At 39.4% G+C, this 19,269-nt stretch overlaps 1 long non-coding RNA gene across 4 annotated transcripts in view; it reads right to left on the reverse strand.

Annotated features, from left to right (window-relative positions):
- LOC106782638 (uncharacterized) overlaps positions 1-19,269 on the reverse strand; it is a 150,187-nt gene that overhangs the window by 38,267 nt on the left and 92,651 nt on the right. For 2 of the 4 annotated variants that reach the window (XR_011432849.1, XR_011432848.1), the window contains exons 1-2: positions 12,096-12,189; positions 8,038-8,108 (exon numbers count right to left, since the gene is read on the reverse strand). This is a non-coding gene — a long non-coding RNA (uncharacterized lncRNA). Of the gene's footprint in view, positions 1-8,037; positions 8,109-12,095; positions 12,190-19,269 lie in introns of those variants that run through there. The other 2 variants (XR_011432851.1, XR_011432850.1) reach the window with 1 other exon arrangement.

Consider the following 19,269-nt stretch of genomic DNA (forward strand, 5'->3'; position numbering starts at 1 on the left):
ACTGGCAAACACCAAAGAAAGTAGCAAAGTCCTGGGGGAATCAAGAACAAGAGAGCTCACATCCAGTTGGACATCAGCTCTTGGAACAGTTTCTCAGGGGGAGCCACCCTGGTTCACAGTAAACTCATTCCTTCCTGGAGTCACACCTGAAACAGATAGGTATACCCCAAACTGCTCCATCTGGAAATGAGAACTGTGCCCATGCACACTCCTGCCAAGTTGGCTTTCCTCTTGGCTCTGAGCAGAATAAAGCTCATCATGTAGTCCTACTGGAGTCATTCTGATATCAGTAGCCAAGGACAAGAAGTGTCTTCATTGTCCCTTGAAACTAGTCTTGTGGCATTGCAAGATATGTGTGAGGAGTGTATGCTTGTGTGTGAACAGGGACAAGTGTGGGTACAGGATCATCTACAATTCTTGCCTCAAGCTAACAAGATAGCTTTCCTGTCTATCAGTAAATAAGGGCAAATTGAGTATTAATTGTGGACAAAGCTCCATGAAACACGGCTCTAAACAATGCAGAACCGGTCCCTGCCCTCCCAGAGCTTAGACTCTACATGGACATAGAGACATCAAACAAATAATGACTAATGTAGACTAAAGTATAGTTGCAAGTTCAAGAGTAAAGTCTACACAGCTGCCCTACAGTGATTACTCTTCTGTCCTACAGTTCCAGGATGTACTGTTGCAATGAAGAAGATTATGATTCTTGTTCTTCTATTGAGTGATGTTGCAAATACCTGTCTCGATTCCATGGATAGCTCTGTTGCCTCAGCATGGAGGCCTCATTTATTCCTGGAACCACTCTCTAACACAGTGGTTCTCAGCCTCCAGGTGAGCACAAGGATAATCTGAGGGGCTAAAGTACAGGTAGCTGTCTTCACCCGGAAATTCTGACTGACTTGGTCTGGGCAGGGATAAATCTCTGCCATATTTGGAAATCCCACCTGAGTGGTTTAAAGCAAATGGTTATGTGAACTGCCCTGAGAAACCCTGTAACCTAGAGGTGAATGAACTAAAATCCCCATTTTCCTTACACAGACAAATTAAGAACATAATTTGATATGCTACATTCGCTGCAGAATATCTCAAAAATATGCACAGATATTCACATATAATACTTTTCTTGCCTCCCAAAGACAGTAAGAGGCAAACAATTCTGAAATAGAAGAAAATTCACAATCCTGAGATTTGAACTCTTTGTAAGGAATTTTTAGTGTATGACTTCAATACGTGCTCCAAGTTAAAAAGATTATTCATTTACCATTCAGTTTTTTAAAATATTCATTGGTAAATCCCTCTTTTAGGCAGCATGAAGAAATATCTAAATGAAAGAAATATGCTAAACCAAAGACTAACTACTGCCAACAATTCACAATAGGAAGAAAATCAGCTTCAACATTTGATCTAAACCACAGATAAAACAGAGGTTTTTCATCGTAACCCTCAAGTAAATTCTTTGGTTTTCTTTTACTATTTTTAAATGACAGACAACTGGGGGAAAAACTGTATTTTTACCAATTTAATTTTTCTCTTTCGCATAATATTGACTCAAAAGCGATGTTGTCAATCATCACAAGTAAAAGAAAAGGACCTTTTCTTTTACAGAGGAGGTGAATGCTTTGCAGACTGGATGTGAGCAAGTCTCTGGGTGAAGACATCATTAGCTTTGGACGGTCTCGTGTTTAATTTGTGTGGACTTCCCTCTTTGGTCCTCTGCTTGACTCTTATTACACACTCTTCCTGGGAGAGCCCTTCATGTACACATATTTGGCTACCTCCTGTATGCTTATAACTCCAAAAACTATGTCTTGAGACAAAAACTTCCTGCCTGGGTATCAGAGTCATCGCCAAATTCACTTCTAGATAACCTATAGGCTCCTCCAATTCAACGTGTCTAAGTATAAACCCATTAACTTTTCCCCCCTCCCCACCCTCAATTCAAACCTCTTCAGCCTCTCCTACTTGCTTCCTCAGTGAATGGCAGAGCCACTCAACCAGTTGCCTAAAACAGAAATTATACGTAATCCCAGACTCTCCCTCTCCTCATTATATCCCAGTCTCTTAGCTCTGTCTCTTCCACTTAAGTATCTCACACTCTTCTCCTTCTTCCACAGCCACTGTCTTAGTTATGACGTTCTACCTCGTATCCTTGTCTTCAGTCTTATTCCCTTCCAGTTCCTCCTCCACACACTGCCAGCATGATGAACTGTGATTGATAACTAGTGATTTTGCTTCTCTGATTAATATCTTCCAACAATGCCTCAACACTTCAAGTTAAATTCCACACTCCTCATGAATCAGGTCCTTTCACCCTGCCATCCTTTTTCCCACTGGCTCCAACAAGTATTCTTCCTATGACTTGACACATGCTGCCTTCTCTGGCCCGAGTATCCTTTCCTTCCCACCAACTGACCACCTTCTCTGCCTGCCTAACTTCCGCCCAGCTCAGTGGCCTTTTCCTAAGGGAAGCCATCTCTGATGTCCTCAGGCTAAGTCAAGTCACCTTGTCTGGCCCCTAGGTCCCTGTGCATGTCTCTATTAGCGAACTTCTCACACTGTTTGGTATTGGTCAGGCTATTGTTCATCGGCCTCCCCCAAGCCGACTGTGTGAAATTTGAAGGCAGGACTGTGCTCTGTTCATCTTTTTATCCCTCATGCCTAGCACAAAGCTTATCACATAAGAAGAACTCAACTGTTTATGAATTATTTTAATTAACTAAAGCTATTCACTTAGCTTCATAATTATTGTCATTCAAGAATGAATAGTTGAAAACTTCAGAAAGCATATGACTCTTCAACAAACTTCACTCCTCAAAAACAAAGCACCAACAATGAAAATCTATATTCTAAAGTTATATAAAGGTTGGAAATTGAAAAATTGGGTCAACCAGGGTTTTTTTCTACATTGTGCCAAATAACTGATTTGATAGTTGCTGTTGTTTAAACCGTCATGTTCTCTGATACTTTCAAGGCAGATGAGTCAATGGAGTAGTTGTTTAAGTATCATGTAGATTCAATCCGTGGGAAGCATTAGCAGACACGACTGAGTTACTGCAACCTACTCTCTCGAGTGCCTTTCTGAGCATCTATTCCATGCTAGGCATAGAAGCTATACCAATGCTTCTCCAAATGTAGCCCATGGACCACCTCCATCTAAATCACCTGAGAGTCTTACTAAAAATACATATTCTTACACTCCATCTAAGATGCCCTAAACCACAATCTCTAGAGGCACAGCCTGGGTGTCTGCATTTTAAGAAGGTCCACTTTACCAATATTTACTCAAACTAAAGCTTGAGAGCCATTGGTCTATGCTTTGGACAGTCTCACAGAAAGTGACAGAAAAGAATAAGGGAGTTGGGAGATGAGGGTATGACGGAGGGCAAGTGGGAAGAGAGGGTAATGTATTAGTTAGGATACAGGGACAGCTGAGATGACAAGAAGACTCAAGATAGTAGTGGTTTAAACAAAAAGAGTTTATTTCTATTTCACATAATGATCTGGGTACATAGAGTCCAGGGCTGATACGGAGACATCAAGCTCTCAGGGACCCAAGATTCTTCTACCTTGTTGCCCTGCCATCCTTAGGGTCTTTCTCTCATCTGCAAGGTCCAAGATAGTTCATTATCTCATCCTCATTCTAACCAGAGGAGAGGGAAAGGAGGACGGTGCTTCCCCTTAAAGGCAGAAGCCAGAAGATGCGCTCCCCATGCCTGTTCATATTCCAGAACTTAAACATGTAGCTTCACCCAACTACAAAGGAGAATGAGAAATGTAGTGGGGCTAGGAATCCATGAACCCCACTAAAAATTGGGGTTCTATAACAATTGAGAAAAGGGGGACCAATTTGCAGTCTCTGTCACCTGGGAAAAAGAGGAAGGGGAGAGAGGGGAAAGAGCTAGAAGAGTAGGTGGAGGGAATGAAAAAATATCAGTTGCTGTCAATTCTTTAAAACATCCTCCACCTCCAATCCTCTGCCAATACGTCTACTTCCAGCCTGGTGTTCCTGATTTTCCAAGCTCCTTTAATCAAGATTGTTGAATTCACATTTGCTCATATCCCTTCAGCCTTGACCTTGGACATTGACATTGATTGGAAAATAACCTGCTGCCAATTTTTCCAGTATCATTGGCATAATGGGCTACAGGCACAGGCTGTTCATCCAAGTTCTCTGCTTTATATTAAAAGTCATGGACTTGGGGATGAATTCTAAACAGCAGTTTCCTCGTTTGTGGTTAAGGATGATGCTGTTTGATCAGTCCTACCACAGCACTCTTTCTGTATGAATAGTATCCCCTGGAATTGGGCAATTTCGTGGCTCTGTGCTTGGTGAATTGAATTTCCTTGTGATAATCATCCCAACTTTCACATGAGAACTGCACTTTGGTTTGTAATCTGGCTGCTGGAGAAAGTCTAAACCATGAAGGGACAGGCAGCCCTGGTGCTATTCCTACACAGACTACCCTTCCTGCGGAGTAAGAACTGCCATGGCCTCATGCCCAGATGCTGACCTATGAAGAACAACCCCCTCCAGGCTTTCATGGGCCTAAGATGAACCATGTGACATTCATTCCACAGTTTAGACATCAGGTCAGATCTTATTGCTTTTGGACAACAGCCATTCTGTGATTTACGGAGCAAAGAATAGGTACAATACAATCCTCAGAGTATGTTACAAAGTTAGAGGGTATTTCTAAGCATGAAAATATGCAACATTTCAGGGGTAATGTCATAAAAACAGGCATCAGACCAATAGATCACTGTCTCCATTCAACTGTAATCTCTAAAAATAACTTTAGCTCTCATTTCTGAGAATGAGAGAGAAACTCTAGAAGTTACATTCATGTTTTTAGGAGTCCATATGTAACCTAACGTTTCCAAAACTGAACTTGAATATAATCTAGTTAGAATTACATCCCCCAAGGACATTTCAGTATAGATTCAGATTCACAAAGCGAAGTAAAAGATAATGTGGTTTTGTTCCAAAGCACAGACTTAAACACATGGCAACACTCATCATTCTCAGAGTTCTCAATTGCTTCATTTGCTCCCAAGAGTCAAATGGCTTCTATAAGAAAATTACATGTGGTCAGAAAATTACAGGAGGCCTGGTTTTTAGGGAGTAATGATCCATTCATTTGATAATTTGCTAAATGCTTACTCTTTCTACTCATCATTTTTTCCTTCTTGGTTAGCATATCATGCAAATGGTGACAAGAGATAAAGAAGTGGACATGCTCCCAGAAAAACAGGCAAAAATGACTAAAAACCACAAAATGTCTTTAAAAATAAACTTAATATTTTTTAAATACCTCGTATGACAAATATCAGTGGAAAAATTTAAATGTGCTATTGTAGACCCACAGACACTGATTTTCAGATGGTGATGACATCTCCCCCATCACTGGGATCGATACCACTGAAAATGGTCACTGGGGACATCTGAGGACAACTCCAAATAGGCGTCTGGCTGTGGGCAAATCCACCCTGTCTCTAGAGAATTCTACAGGATCCCAAGAGTGGTTTTTAAAATGTGAGTATGTAAGAAACAATGATCTGTAGGCTATTGTTTTATAGATGAATTCTTGCATATAATTATTCCAACATTCTCATTTTTTGGCCATTCTTGTCAGTTTTCACTTTCTTGTTGGCCACTTTTCAGTGTTCGCCAGAACTTAGAGCAGTAGCAGTGGAAACCAAGGAGCAACTCTGCATTATTACTTGCTGCTGTGCCTGCTGATATGTGGTGATGAGAAGGATAGAACTAAGAGCCAAGATGACTTTCCACTATGAAATGAAAGATGAGCAGAGGGACAGCCTCATGTGCCTGGGGAATGTGGCCAATTCTAATATGTCCACAGAGCATCCATGCCAGGTGACCTAGTGTTGGGAAAATCAGACAGATTTTTCCTAGGCTTAATGTGATATAATAGCCAGGATTTTAAATATGTCAGCTCTTTTTGGTGTGATTTAATACTGCTTACTTTAAAGAAAAACTGGAAAATCTACATGAACAGTTTCCAGCTGTCAGCTCTAATTTCCCTCGATGGCCCATGACAAGGAGCTCGTAGCATCATTGAACAGTTTTGACTGTATCAGAAGAGGGTTGATTGGAATTTGTGCTCACCCTTCTCTTTCTCATCACTATTTCTCAATGTTCCCAGGAAACGTAGCCAATTTTCAGGCTTCTCCAGCCAAGCAGGATGGGAAAAAAGACATTTACACTGGATGGCTTCTAAAAATTTTTTATACTAATTTCAATATTTTAAGAAAATAACTCTGTGATATTCCAATATTAACAGAAGGATGAAAACGTTTCTTCAGAGATGTCTATCTGCTCATGCCCTATGTATCTCCAGTCTTAGGTAAAAATTTTCCATTCTGCTCCTGAGACCAATTAGTTACAAGGCTGGAAAGTCAAGCGGACATTGCATTTTAATGAATTTCTCGTTTGAGTTTTTCAGGATGAAGAGAGTGAAGCACAGAGAAATATTTACTTTCTAGGCTATAAGAGCAAAAGAGAAGGCTGTGATATATTTGATGTTGAGAACCTAGCTCATTACCTGCACATAATAGTCACTTAATGCATTTTTTTGCTGTACACTAAATGACTCTTTCCAGTGAGTACTTCACAATTTTTCTGTCACTCCATATACTCAAAGCTCTAACAAGATCTTTTTTTTTTAAAGATTGGCACCTGAGCTAACATCTGTTGCCAATCTTGTTTTTTCTTTTCTTTTTTTCGTTCTTCTCCCTAAACCTCCCCCAGTACATAGTTGTATAGTCTAGCTGCGAGTGCCTCTGGTTGTGTTATGTGGGATGCTGCCTCAGCATGGCCTGATGAGCAGTGTCGTGTCCACACCCGGCATCCAAAACAGTGAAACCCTGGGCCACAGAAGCAGAGTGCCTGAACTTAACCATTCGGCCATGGGGCCAGCCCCTAACAAGATCTTTTTAAACGTTTGAGTCCATGATTTTTATTCAAGAGTTTTCCAGTGGGACTTTTCTTCTTCTAACTAGAAGCTTTCTCTTGAACCCAAAGGCTCAGTTTAGTAAGGGAGCAGAAGGGCTTTGACGTCAGACAGACATGTTCAACAGTGTCCTTCTGCCACTTGCCTAGACTGGCTCAGCAAGTTGCTTAATTTCTCTGAGCCTCGCTTTCCCTACCTCTATATTACTTACGTCACAAGGCTATCTATGGATTAAATGAAATAACATGTATAAAAAATAATGAAATAATACGTGTAATAAGATGTATAAAACAACAAAGTGCCTGACACTCTGTAAGTAGTCTATTTATGATGACTACTTTATTAGTGGTAATATCATTATCATTATCATCTACTTGAAACTTTAAATAACTCTATAGCATGCTTTATAAATTAAATACCATTGTATATCTAATGGAGAAAGTTTTCTTGCTCATAAACTATATAAGCTGTTTTTTTGTACTGTATAATATCAAAGGAAGTTTGCCTTAGCTTTTGTAATGTCCAGGGATAGATAAATAAATAATAAAGTATGCAGATCCTTGGATGCAAATTTCTCTAGGGCTTTCTTTTTTGTTTGTTTGTTTAGGTTTTTTTTTTTTTAAAGATTGGCACCTGGGCTAACAACTACTGCCAATCTTTTTTTTTTTTTTTTTTTTGCTGCTTTGTCTCCTCAAACCCCCCCTGTACATAGTTGTATATCTTAGTTGCAGGTCCTTCTAGTTGTGGGATGTAGGATGCCGCCTCAACGTGGCCTGACGAGCGGTGCCATGTCCGAACCCTGGGCCGCCGCAGCGGAGCACGCAAACTTAACCACTCGGCCATGGAGCCGGCCCTAGGGCTTTCTTAAGTAGCCTATAAAATGCTTTAATATTTTATATATGTGTGTATATATATATATATATATATATATATATACTCGGTCACAAACTAGCTGTAATTTTTGCAAAAGTCAACAGCCTGTCAATGACCACAAAATACGTTGGAGAAAGTAGCATACATCCATACACATCCTCCATGCAATAAATGTGGGATTGACCATTACCTTGGAGAAGTGGAGAGACAACATCAGCTGCTCTTCTAGAAGGTTCCATGCCCCACATATTGACTTTTCACCTGTGAAAGGCAATACACACAAGTTCAAGAGGCTCAGCAAAGACTCCGTTACCTCAGGCACTATGGGAAGCTAAAAAGGAAATGGGTTGCCCCTCTCAAAGAACTTGAGAAGAGAGTAATACAATGAACCCAGAGGTGGAACGATGTCCATGAAGAGGACGTAAGAAATGCACAGCCAAATACGAGCAACGACAGGAACTTGAAAATGAAAAGATAGTAGAGTCCTTTAGGCCATTACTCTCAGTTAAATAACTGAACTACAATGGTCTGGACTAATCTAAAATCAATAAAAAACTGGCACATATATCTAGGCTCTCAGAATCAAAGGTGAAAAGGCACACCATCTCGTTTTCTCTCCCCATCTACTGCTAAGCCCCACCGACAACTCATCCCCTTGTGTGCTCTCAGGCAGCACCTAACTTCTGAACTGTCCTCAAGTTTGTATTTGACATCTCTCCTTCTAACTCTCATTCCATTAAATGGATATTTCCTTTGGAATGTTCCACAAAGACCTTAAATAATCATAAGCAAATCCTATATTCACTCACTCTTTTTTAATTTAAGTTAAATCTTCATCATTTGTAACTTGCAAACCAGTCCATAATTTGTTTTCTGATTAAACAATTGGTCAGCTGGATTAACTGAACCCTTCTTGTTAAATTTTGTAGCGTCAAAACCCCCTAAACCTGTCTACAAATGTCCTCATCCATATATCTTACATCCATCTCTTCTAAATCATCTTATTACCAGCAATAACACTGTAACCTTCCGGCTTCTGAAAGTTTGCCACTTTGGGCTCACCTTCAACTCTGCCTCACCCTCAAGGGTGGGGGGGTCGCAGTAGCAGGGGAGCACCAATCTACAGTCTACAAGCTCTACAATCCTCCACAGTCTACAAGCTCAAGATGGCTGGGGTAAGAAACACCCAGTGTGACTGTGCCTGAGCACTCCCTCCAGAAGGCCCTTAGAATAGATCACAGATGGGAGAGGGCAAAGACGGAAGCCATTGATCAGCCTCCTAACTCCATGCACACCTGCATCCCACCCTTTAAAGGCATAGGGATTGATTCACTCCTACTTTCAATTGAGAAATATCAATTGAGCACCTACAAGTATCAAGCACTGCTTTGCTGTTGATGATGGAGATACAGTGATGAGCAGAACCAACAAAGTGCCTGCCCATATGGAGCTCGAATTCCAGAAGGATCTGTTTCTTGGTAGGAAGAAAGAGGGGTCTGAATAACAGAACTTCCAGCTGATGTATGATATATTTTTCAATCTTTCTAAAAGTTTTTAATTGCCCCCAGTCTAATTTCTAAGCCAAATTTCATTCCTTCTGTGCAAAATGGCACAGCCAGTCTGACTGCCAAATACCAAGAGGCTTTCTTAACTATTCGAGTACACGGTTGGCCAAAGAAAGCTGGCTGCTCCGAAACGACATGGCAAAACACGTAGGGTAATTTTAATCAATTCTTTCAGCCAATTTTAAAGGTATTTCTCACAAAGTAGCACAGTCTTGCTAAAATATTTCTTTAAACACAAAGAGCGCTTTGTTTCTAAACCCTCGAGAAATAAAGAGAGCACCCAGACCCTATGCCTGTTTTGTAAGTTAAAGTGAAAAAATACGACACTGAAACTCGTAGTTGATATCTCTTCAGAAGAGAAATTCATCAGCAAGGTAATAATTCCCAGTAGCTATACAAAGAAACCACAGTCTTCAGAAAAACCACATAACAGAGAATGGAATACTGGGAGCAGCCCACATAATTACTCAGGATAGATAACTGTATTAAAAATTAAATGTAAATTATTGTGGGCATTATAGTTTTGGCTCAAGATGAAAAAAGTGCTTTATGTTACTTAAAAGTTTCGGTAACTGCCTTAAATTTGGCTCCGTCGAAAGTAAGCCTACCCTGAGTAAATAAAAAGCATTTATTTGAAATATTGCTTTCAATACAATTGTAGGTTAAAAAATATCTCCTGAATTTTCTAAAAGTTGCTATATGGCATTGATCTTTTTTTAAAAGTACTAAAAATAGAAACAAAGAGGTGAATTTTAAACAGGGCCTTAAGGAAGATTACTTTAGTATATGAAAATCTCTTACTGAAACTCAAAGAAATGCAAAAACCAATTCCAGATGATTTTTGAATCTAAACATGAGGAGAAAAAATAAATCTTTTTTAAAAATATAAAAGAATGTCTTCATGACCTGAGAGTAGGTAAAGATTCCTTAAATTACACAAAAAGAACGGAGCTTAAAAGAGAAAAAGATGAATTAGATTATATTAAAATGAGGAATTTCTGGTCATCACAATTAAGAGAGTGAAAAGGCATCCCACAGAGTGGAAAAAGATGCTTACGATACAAACCAGCAAAGCACTGATACCCAGAATATGTAAAGAATTCCTACAATTCAATAAGAAAGACAACCCAATAGAAAAATGGGCAGAAGACTTTAACACACACTACACATGAAAAGATATCCAATTGGCCAATAAATTTGTGAAGAGGAGTTTGACTTCTTTCGTCATTAGGGAAATGTAAATTAAAACCACACAAAGATACCTTCCATCTCCATCCATATGACCGGAATTTAAAAGGAGGATAATACCAAGCAGAGCAACTGGCACTCTCATCTTGGTGGGATGGTAAATTGGTACAAATACTTTGGAAAACAGTTTGGCAGTATCTGCTAAGCAGAAGTTTTCAAAGTGTGGTCGCTGGACGAGAAACATCAGCATCGCCTGGGAACTTGTTAGAAATGCAGGTTCTCCAGCCCTACCCTGGACCTACTGCATCCGAAACTCTCCAGGTGTGTCCTAGAGAGCTGTGGTTTAACAGGCCCTCCAGGTGATTCTGATTCGTGTGAAATCTTGAGAACCACTGTGCTAAACCTAAACATATGCGTACCCTGTCACCCAGAAATTTCACTCTTAGACATAGGTAACAGAAATGTGTACAAATATTCACCAAAAAGCACGTGCAAGAACGTTTACAGTAGCAGCACTTATAACACCAAAAACTGGAAACTAGCTAAATGTCCATCGTCAGTAGATGGACAAATAAGCCATAATACAGTCACTTAATAGAAATCCACACAGCAATGGGGATGAATAATCTACAATTTCACGCACCAATGTAGTGAACCTCGCATACATAACTCGAACAAAAGAAGCCAACACAAAGCAATATATCCTGTATGATTCCGGTTATAAAAAGTACAAAAACAGGCAAAACCAAATCTGCTGTTGTAAGTCAGGATAATGGTTAAGCTTGGGAGGGACCAGGGTGGAAACTGACAGGGGCTCAAACAGGATTTCTGGATGTGATAAAGCTTCTATTTCTTGATCTAGAGTTGGTTACACTGGTGGTCGGTTAGTGAAAATTCACTGAACTTGTAATATTCATTGTAGACTTGTAATATAGGTACTTTTCTGTGGCTATATGCTACTTCAGTTAAAAGGTTTTTTTAAAAAACTGATTAAAATAGTTATTTGCAAGTTGTATAAGTGAGAACTACTTCAGATAAAATATTTGCATTAGAAAAAGTTTAGGACATTAAAGAATAATGAAGAACATCAAAAATAATATACCTCTCTGGGGAATTGTCGTCAGTATGGCAGCAGAAGGTGGGGGGAGATGTTTGCAAGATCATGTGCCAACGAAACCCTCCCTGGATGGTTCCATCTAGGTACTAAAAATGTCCCTGGGGTCTGATTGGGCAGCAGAAACCCACCAGTGGGCATAGCTCATCGGTAAATCTAACCTTTAATAATTAAAATGTAAGCACTATATTTCTATAGCCCTTAACTCCGTTGGAATTTTCAGTGGATGTAATTACATTAACCTACTCATCAGTCAGGTTAAGCAGCCATCAGAGGAGCAAAGTGGAAACAGTCAAACCCATTAACCAGCTGACGTTCGCTTCTGATTGAAGTTCGTTAATTTTGTTGCCAGCAGAGTCAGTAGATTTAAAAAAGACAAACCTTATCTCCTCTCCGTCACCAGAAAAGCCTTCATTCCACCTTGTACTCCCTTCTGAGTAGCTTCTGGGCTCTGATTCAGACATGGGTTCAGTCTGGTGTTTACCAACGATGTTGACCTCGACCAGTTACGTCACCTGGGTAACTCAATATGAGCGACACACCTACTCTTTCTTTCTTTTAAAAAATCTTCTCTATTTCAGTTTTTAATTTTTGAAAAGGCCATTTGTTTGCATAGTTAGAAACTCACAAAGTACGAAGGGCTATACGGAGAAACATTTCCCTTCTAATTCTACTCTCCAGTCACTCCATTCCCCTCTCTGGAGGCAACCAATGCTACCAGTTTCCTATGCAGTTTTCCGAAGATTGAATGTTTATTGGGAAAAAACCTATAGCTTTATCTATATATTTCGTCTTATCCTTCCTTCCTTTCCATACCAATGAAAACATATCACACTGTTCTGCATTTAACATTTCAACTTTCCAACAGTTAAAAAGGGACATTCTCCCTTTTTTATAACTGCATAGTCATCCATTGTGTGAATGAATGAACGTGCCACAATTTAACCAGTCCCACACTAACAGACATTTATGTCTATTTATCTTTTCTCCTTGAAAAGAGTGCTATAATGGATGTTGTTTTACAAATATGTCTGTAAATGTGTGTGTATATCTGAGGGTAAGTTCCTTGAAATTTCTCAATTTTTTTTAACTTTTCCACTTGAAAAAAGTTCCAGACCTACAGAAAAATTGCAAGAATATTACATTGAGGGGCCAGTCTGGTAGCACAGTGGTTAAGTTCTCACGTTCTGCTTTGGTGGCCCAGGGTTCACCAGTTTGGATCCCAGGTGCGGACCTATGCACTGCTTGGCAAGCCATGCTGTGGTAGGCATCCCACATATAAAGTGGAGGAAGATGGGCAGGATGTTAGTTCAGGGCCAGTCTTCCTCAGCAAAAAAGAGGAGGATTGGCAGCAGATGTTAGCTCAGGGCTAATCTTCCTCAAAAGATTAAAAAAATAAAAATTAAAAATTCTAAAAAAATTAAAAATAAGAATATTACATTGAACTACTAATATTATTTTGATATAAATTTCCTCAGCATTGCAACTCACTGACCATTTTATATGGAGAAATACATCTTTCCACTGAATCCTAAGAAAGCAAGAGGACCTGGGTATTTTTTTAAAAAATAAAAATAAGAAAAAAATAAAAAGGCAGACCATAGGAGGGCAAGAAATTCAGAAGAGGGATGTTAGAGTCCCAGCAACAGCCCACCTCACGTGGCTGTCCCTGTGTGTATGTGGTCTGCCAAACTGACACACTAGGACAGCCGACGCCAAACTTTTCCTATGAGAAGCCAGATAGTAAATATTTTAGACTTTACGGTCCCTACAGTGTCAGGCGCAATTCTTCAGCTCCACTGTTGCAGCATGAAAGCAGTCATAGATGATACCTAAACAAGCGAGTGTGGCTGTGTGCCACTGTCATTTACCAAACTATTTACAGAAAACAGGCAGAGGGCTGAGTTTGGCCCGCTGGTCAGAGTTTGCCAACCTGTGTTTTTAAAGGTGATATAAAAATTACTCCTTTTAAAGGAGATTAGCCTCCAGGCTCACTCTAAACATAGAAAAACATTTTCAGCTATCCAAAATCAATCACCAGCACTCATTGCTGGCCTCTGACTTCAGATAACTGGACTGTCATTCTCAGGGTTAAATTGAGTTCCATCGTTCATCTTAAAGCATTTCAGATTTGCACTGATAGTAAGCTTCACTCTAAAGTGCCGGCGTTGCCACCGTCCTTGAATGGTCCTGAATGCACCCACGCAGATAAGCAGAACTAATGAGTCCACCCCAAGGCAGGCACTCACAGAGCCTATAGGTTTGGGTGTGCATGTGTGTAGGTATGAAAACACATTATCTCGTGCCAGAGAGTAAATATTATTTTACCATTGGGACTTTCACACAACAGAAAGTATAGGTGAGATTGCCCAAGCAATGTGGTTTCTGTGATTTCAAATACAAAAATGTCTCCCAACCAGTTTCATAAATGAAACCTTTGTGGTTGATTTCTTTCAAGCCATGTAATTTTCCCTCTTGAATCAGATGTTTTATTTCACTGGGTTATTTCCCTGGAGGGAAGGGACTCTGGCAGAACATCTTTACTGACTGAAAACAAGCTACACTTTCGGCACTTTAGAAATGTACAACAATAGTAATTAATTCGATGCTTAGCCAGGTAGTAAGTGTGTCTCCGTCCCTTTTCATCGCTGGTTTTGATCAACTTCATCTGCACCCTTCTCAAACTTCCCTTCTTTGCCATCCATGTTTTACGTTTCCATCCTTTTTCTTCTGGCTTCAACCGAACCAAAAATAAATGAATAAAAGGAAGTTGAGGTAGCAAGACTTATCTATTGAAGAAAGGTCATTTAAGAAAATATCTCTGGGGGCCGGCCCGGCTGCATAGTGGTTAAGTTTGTGCGCTCCACTTCGGCGGCCCAGGGTTTCGCTTGTTCGAATCCTGGGTGCGGTCGTGGCCCCGCTCATCACGCCATACTGAGGTGGTGTCCCACATGCCACAACCGGAAGGACTCACAACTAAAAATGCACAACTAGGTACCGGGGGGGTTTGGGGAGAAAAAGGAAAATAAAATTAAAAAATAAAAAAATCTTTAAAAAAACAGAAAATATCTTTCACACGGCATTTTGAAACAGTTTTTTTAATTGTGAATGCTATTTTTATGTAAATTGTTTACAGGTGTACATCATTATATTTCAGTTTCTGTGTAGATTACATCATGTTCACCACGCAAAGACTAATTACCATCCATCACCACACACGTGTGCCTAATCACCCCTTTCACCCTCCTCCCTCCCCCCTTCCCCTCTGGTGCCCACCAATCCAATCTCTGTCTCTGTGTGATTGTTTGTTGTTGTTTTTATCTTCTACTTATGAGTGAGATCATACAGTATTTGACTTTCTTCCTCTGACTTATCTCACTTAGCATAATGCCCTCAAGGTCCATCCATGTTGTCACAAATGGCTGGATTTCATCATTTCTTATGGCTGAGTGGTAGTCCATTGTGTATATATACCACATCTTCTTTATCCATTCGTCCCTTGATGGGCACCTAGGTTGCTTCCAAGTCTTGGCTGTTGTGAGTAATGCTGCAATGAACATAGGGGTGCATGTGTCTTTATGCATTCATGTTTTCAAGTTCTTTGGATAAATACCCAGCAGTGGAATAGCTGGATCATATGGGAGATCTATCCTTAATTTTCTGAGGAAACTCCATACTGTTTTCCATAGTGGCTGCATCAGTTTGCACTCCCACCAATAGAGTATGAGCGTTCCCTTCTCTCCGTAGCCTCTCGAACACTTGTTTCCTGTCTTGTTAATTATAGCCATTCTGATGGGAGTGAGGTGATATCTCATTGCAGTTTGATTTGCATTTCCCTGAAATAGTTCGTTGAGAGCAAGAACATTGTGTCCAGTATGTTACAGATCAGAGTCATGAAATAAACCCAGAAAATCAATTTATAATAACTATACCTCCAATGTTTCCTTTAACGATTTAATCTCAGAAAGTTTCTTTAATTGATATCTGTTATTGGTTTGCTATCAATGTCAATTAAAAGCAGCATATTGTAACCATTATGCAATCAGATAGGAATCCGAAAACACTAGCATATACATCTGACATAGAATACACAAATTTAATCATTACTACAGTGAATATATTTGTTGACTGACAAACAACCAATGGCTCATTGATAATATCTTCTAATCCCCCTTCCTGTGCCTAGAAAAAAACAGAGAAACTGCAATTAAAAGATAATACACTGAGTACCAAAATGAGAAAGCAAAATGTCCCCTTGTACATAACACCAAAACGTTGTCTCATACCCACAACCTGTTTCTTCCTATGTCAAACGGAATTATACTGCCCACCTGCCAGTGCTGAGGGGAGCAAGTTAGAGACTTGAAAATGGCAAGTGCTCTGCAAATGCGAGCCATTATTATCAAAGGCAAGAGGAATGAATCCATTAGTTTGAAAATCTCTCTCCCCAAAATGCTTCCATATTATCTGCAGGATCTAAAAGATTAGTTTATCAAATTAGTGCTTTGAATTATGAACTGTGGGTTAAAATAATCATACACGCAATCAGATCCCATGGCTGACTACCCACAACATTGCCTTTGTTTTTTTAATCTAGGATTTGTTTTGTTATTGGATCATAAAAAATTCTATTATTCCTTGCTTCACTTGTTAATTCTTAGATAGCTAGAAGTTTTGTTTTTTTGTTTTTCTGTCTTTGGACTCTCTTTTTTCACACAGCCATTTGGGTAGAAAACAGAAGGTCCTTGAGATGTGAGGAGCTATCAGACAATTAATGTGGAAGTTTCTAGAGGTGTAGCTCCTGGAATGTCAGGTGCCAGCAGGAGTACAAGCAGAGGACGTTACCACCACAGAATTCAATGCCATCCTGGTCCATTTCTATCTCAAGCCCTAGCCTGTTGGTCCTGAAATGCCATCCAGCAATTACTGGCATCCCCCCAACAGCTTTTTTATAGAGTGTGTCTCACAAAGAGCCAGAAGGGATCAAGTGAATGACAGTTCAAAGTAGTTCACATACTCTGGAGCCAACCCTCCTGGGCTCCAGCCCCTGGGCCATCACTCAATGTTTGGAGGCTCCTAGATGGCACTCAGCATTCATAACCTTCACTTCCTGTAGTGGATATGTGTCATGCTTTGTAAATGCATGCACACACACACACTCCAACACATTTTTTGAATACTCTGCCTGTGTTTAGGGAAATTTCTCCTTTGTTGATCCTATTTCCCCTAGGAATAAGCCAAAAACTCATTTTCTAAGCTCTCCTTGCAACTAGGGTGCAGCTATGTGATCTAAGCTTTGTGAATTAGATGCACTCTCAAGAGACTTCAATGCAGTAGAGAGCAACGGAGGGAGACACAAGCACCCTACAATTGTCATCTTTTGTGAGGGAGGCAATGGAAGCCTCCAGCTTCAGGGAACATCAACAAAAGAGGTCTCCAGCATCGGCATAAAAACTGTAGTATCTGTCCTGTGACCCTTCCAAGAGTCTATGAGCTACCCAATAAATCCTACATTAACTTGCATTTATATTTATGCAAATTAGAGTATTTCTTCTGTTTCCAACTAAGAATTCCAACAAAAGCAGTTGTTCTCTTTATCAAATGGAAATGATGAAATGTGCATTACCACAATGTTGAGGATTACTTGGAACACAGGCAAAAAGCATTCAGCAAACATTAGTTCTACTTCTCTCATTTTTTGGTCACCAAATACTTTATTATTCTATTTATTCTCTTTCTACTAGCTTGTTAGTTAATCTAAAGATTACAATGTGTTTTCTTGATTTATCACAGTCTAATACATATTATAATTTTTATCATCTCAATCCCGCTAGAACTTCAGAACTGTTTAATTCCATTTTCCACCCTCCCCCCTTTCACTTTGTTATTATATATTTTTTTTCTGCATCTATTTTAAATTTCACAAGATATTACAATTATCACTTTGCACAATCAGGAATTATTGCTATTTAGCCACATATTTATTATTCATTTCCTCCTGCATTTCCATATTACCAAGTGGACTCATTTTCCTTCTGCCTAGAGAAAAAGAGTTTTTCTTTTAGTACGAACATGCTAGAAATGAATTCCCTCCATTTTTATTTGTCTAAAAATATCTTTCTTCATTTTGACTGTTGAAAAATATTCTTAATTCCAGGTTGGCAGTGACTTTCTTTTATCCCTTTAAAGATGTTGTTCTATCATCCTCTGGACTCCATTGCTTCTTATCAGCATCCAGTTGTCAATCTTACTCTAACTCTTTTAAAGGTAATGTGGCTTTTTTCTCTAGTTTTTAAGATTGTATTTTTTACTTTGGTCTTCAGCAGTTTTACTAGGATGTGCCTGTGTATGGTCCCTTTTTTATTTCCATTTCTTGGGATTCCATGAGCTTCTTGAATCTAAGGATTCGGTTCAGTGAAATTCTCAGCCATTATCATTTTGAAAATTTCTTCTGCCCTATTTTCTTCCTGCATTCATTCAGGACATTAAATTACATGTATATTGGGCGTTTTTAGCATATTCCTCATGGGTCTTACATATCTATCTTTTTTAAAATCTGAACTTGAATACTATTGACTTTTTTCCCAGCTCCCCAGCCCTATGTTCTGCTGTCCAATCAACCGCCAAGCTCAATGTCTTCTTAACTTCAGATATTGTATTTTCCCATTTTAGAATATCCATTTGATTTTTTTATAGATTTCAAGTCTTTGGTAAAATTCTCTATCTTTTCATCTCTTTTTTTCCTCTTTTTTTGAGCACATTAATCATAGCTATTTTTAAATCCTTGCCTGCTAATTCCAATATTTGATCATGTGGGGGTCTTCTTCTAGTATCCATTTTTCCCCTTGATTAGCAATCGTATAGTCTTGGCTCTTTGCATGTCTTGCGGTTTTTTATTGTATGTTAAACATAAAAAACTGCAGAGACTCTGGGTGATTTTATCACCCACCAAAGAGAATTTCTCTTTCCTCTATTACGTAAATAGTGTGAAGGCATAAACATTTCAAAGCAATAATGGGTTAGGCTGGAAAGGGTTTTAGCTTTAGTAAGACTCATAATACTTCTGCTTTTCCTTTATTTAGAGAACATGGACATTCTACCTGTTTGTTGAGATTCTGATGGGGCCTGGGTCTCCTCAGCCCTGAAAGATTCTGAGAGTTCCAATTTGCCCTTCAGGGGTTTTCAACTTAGCTCTCTAACCTCCCACCCAATGTAGCCTCAAAATTTAAAAATGTCTTGATGGGGAGACAAGCCAAATGTTTGATGAGAGTCCTCTGCTCCTGGGGAGGGTCTTTGTTTTCTCATCCCATATCCAGAATTGGTAAATGACCACAAAGGGGTGGGGAACAGCTTTGGTGATTGCCAGCTCACCCTGCAAGAGTTTTCCCCTTGGAAGTTTAGTTTATCTAGTGCTCCTTGCTCTCCGAATTCTCTGATGTCTATAAAAATAGGCTTTTTGTAAATTTACAAATTATCTTTTTGTTCTAATATGTTTACAAAAACATGGGCCAGGACCTTCTACATCCCACCTATGAGAAGAAGTTCCTCTTCCTTC

This window comes from Equus caballus, chromosome 26, assembly GCF_041296265.1.
Source record: "Equus caballus isolate H_3958 breed thoroughbred chromosome 26, TB-T2T, whole genome shotgun sequence".
NCBI lineage: Eukaryota > Metazoa > Chordata > Mammalia > Perissodactyla > Equidae > Equus > Equus caballus.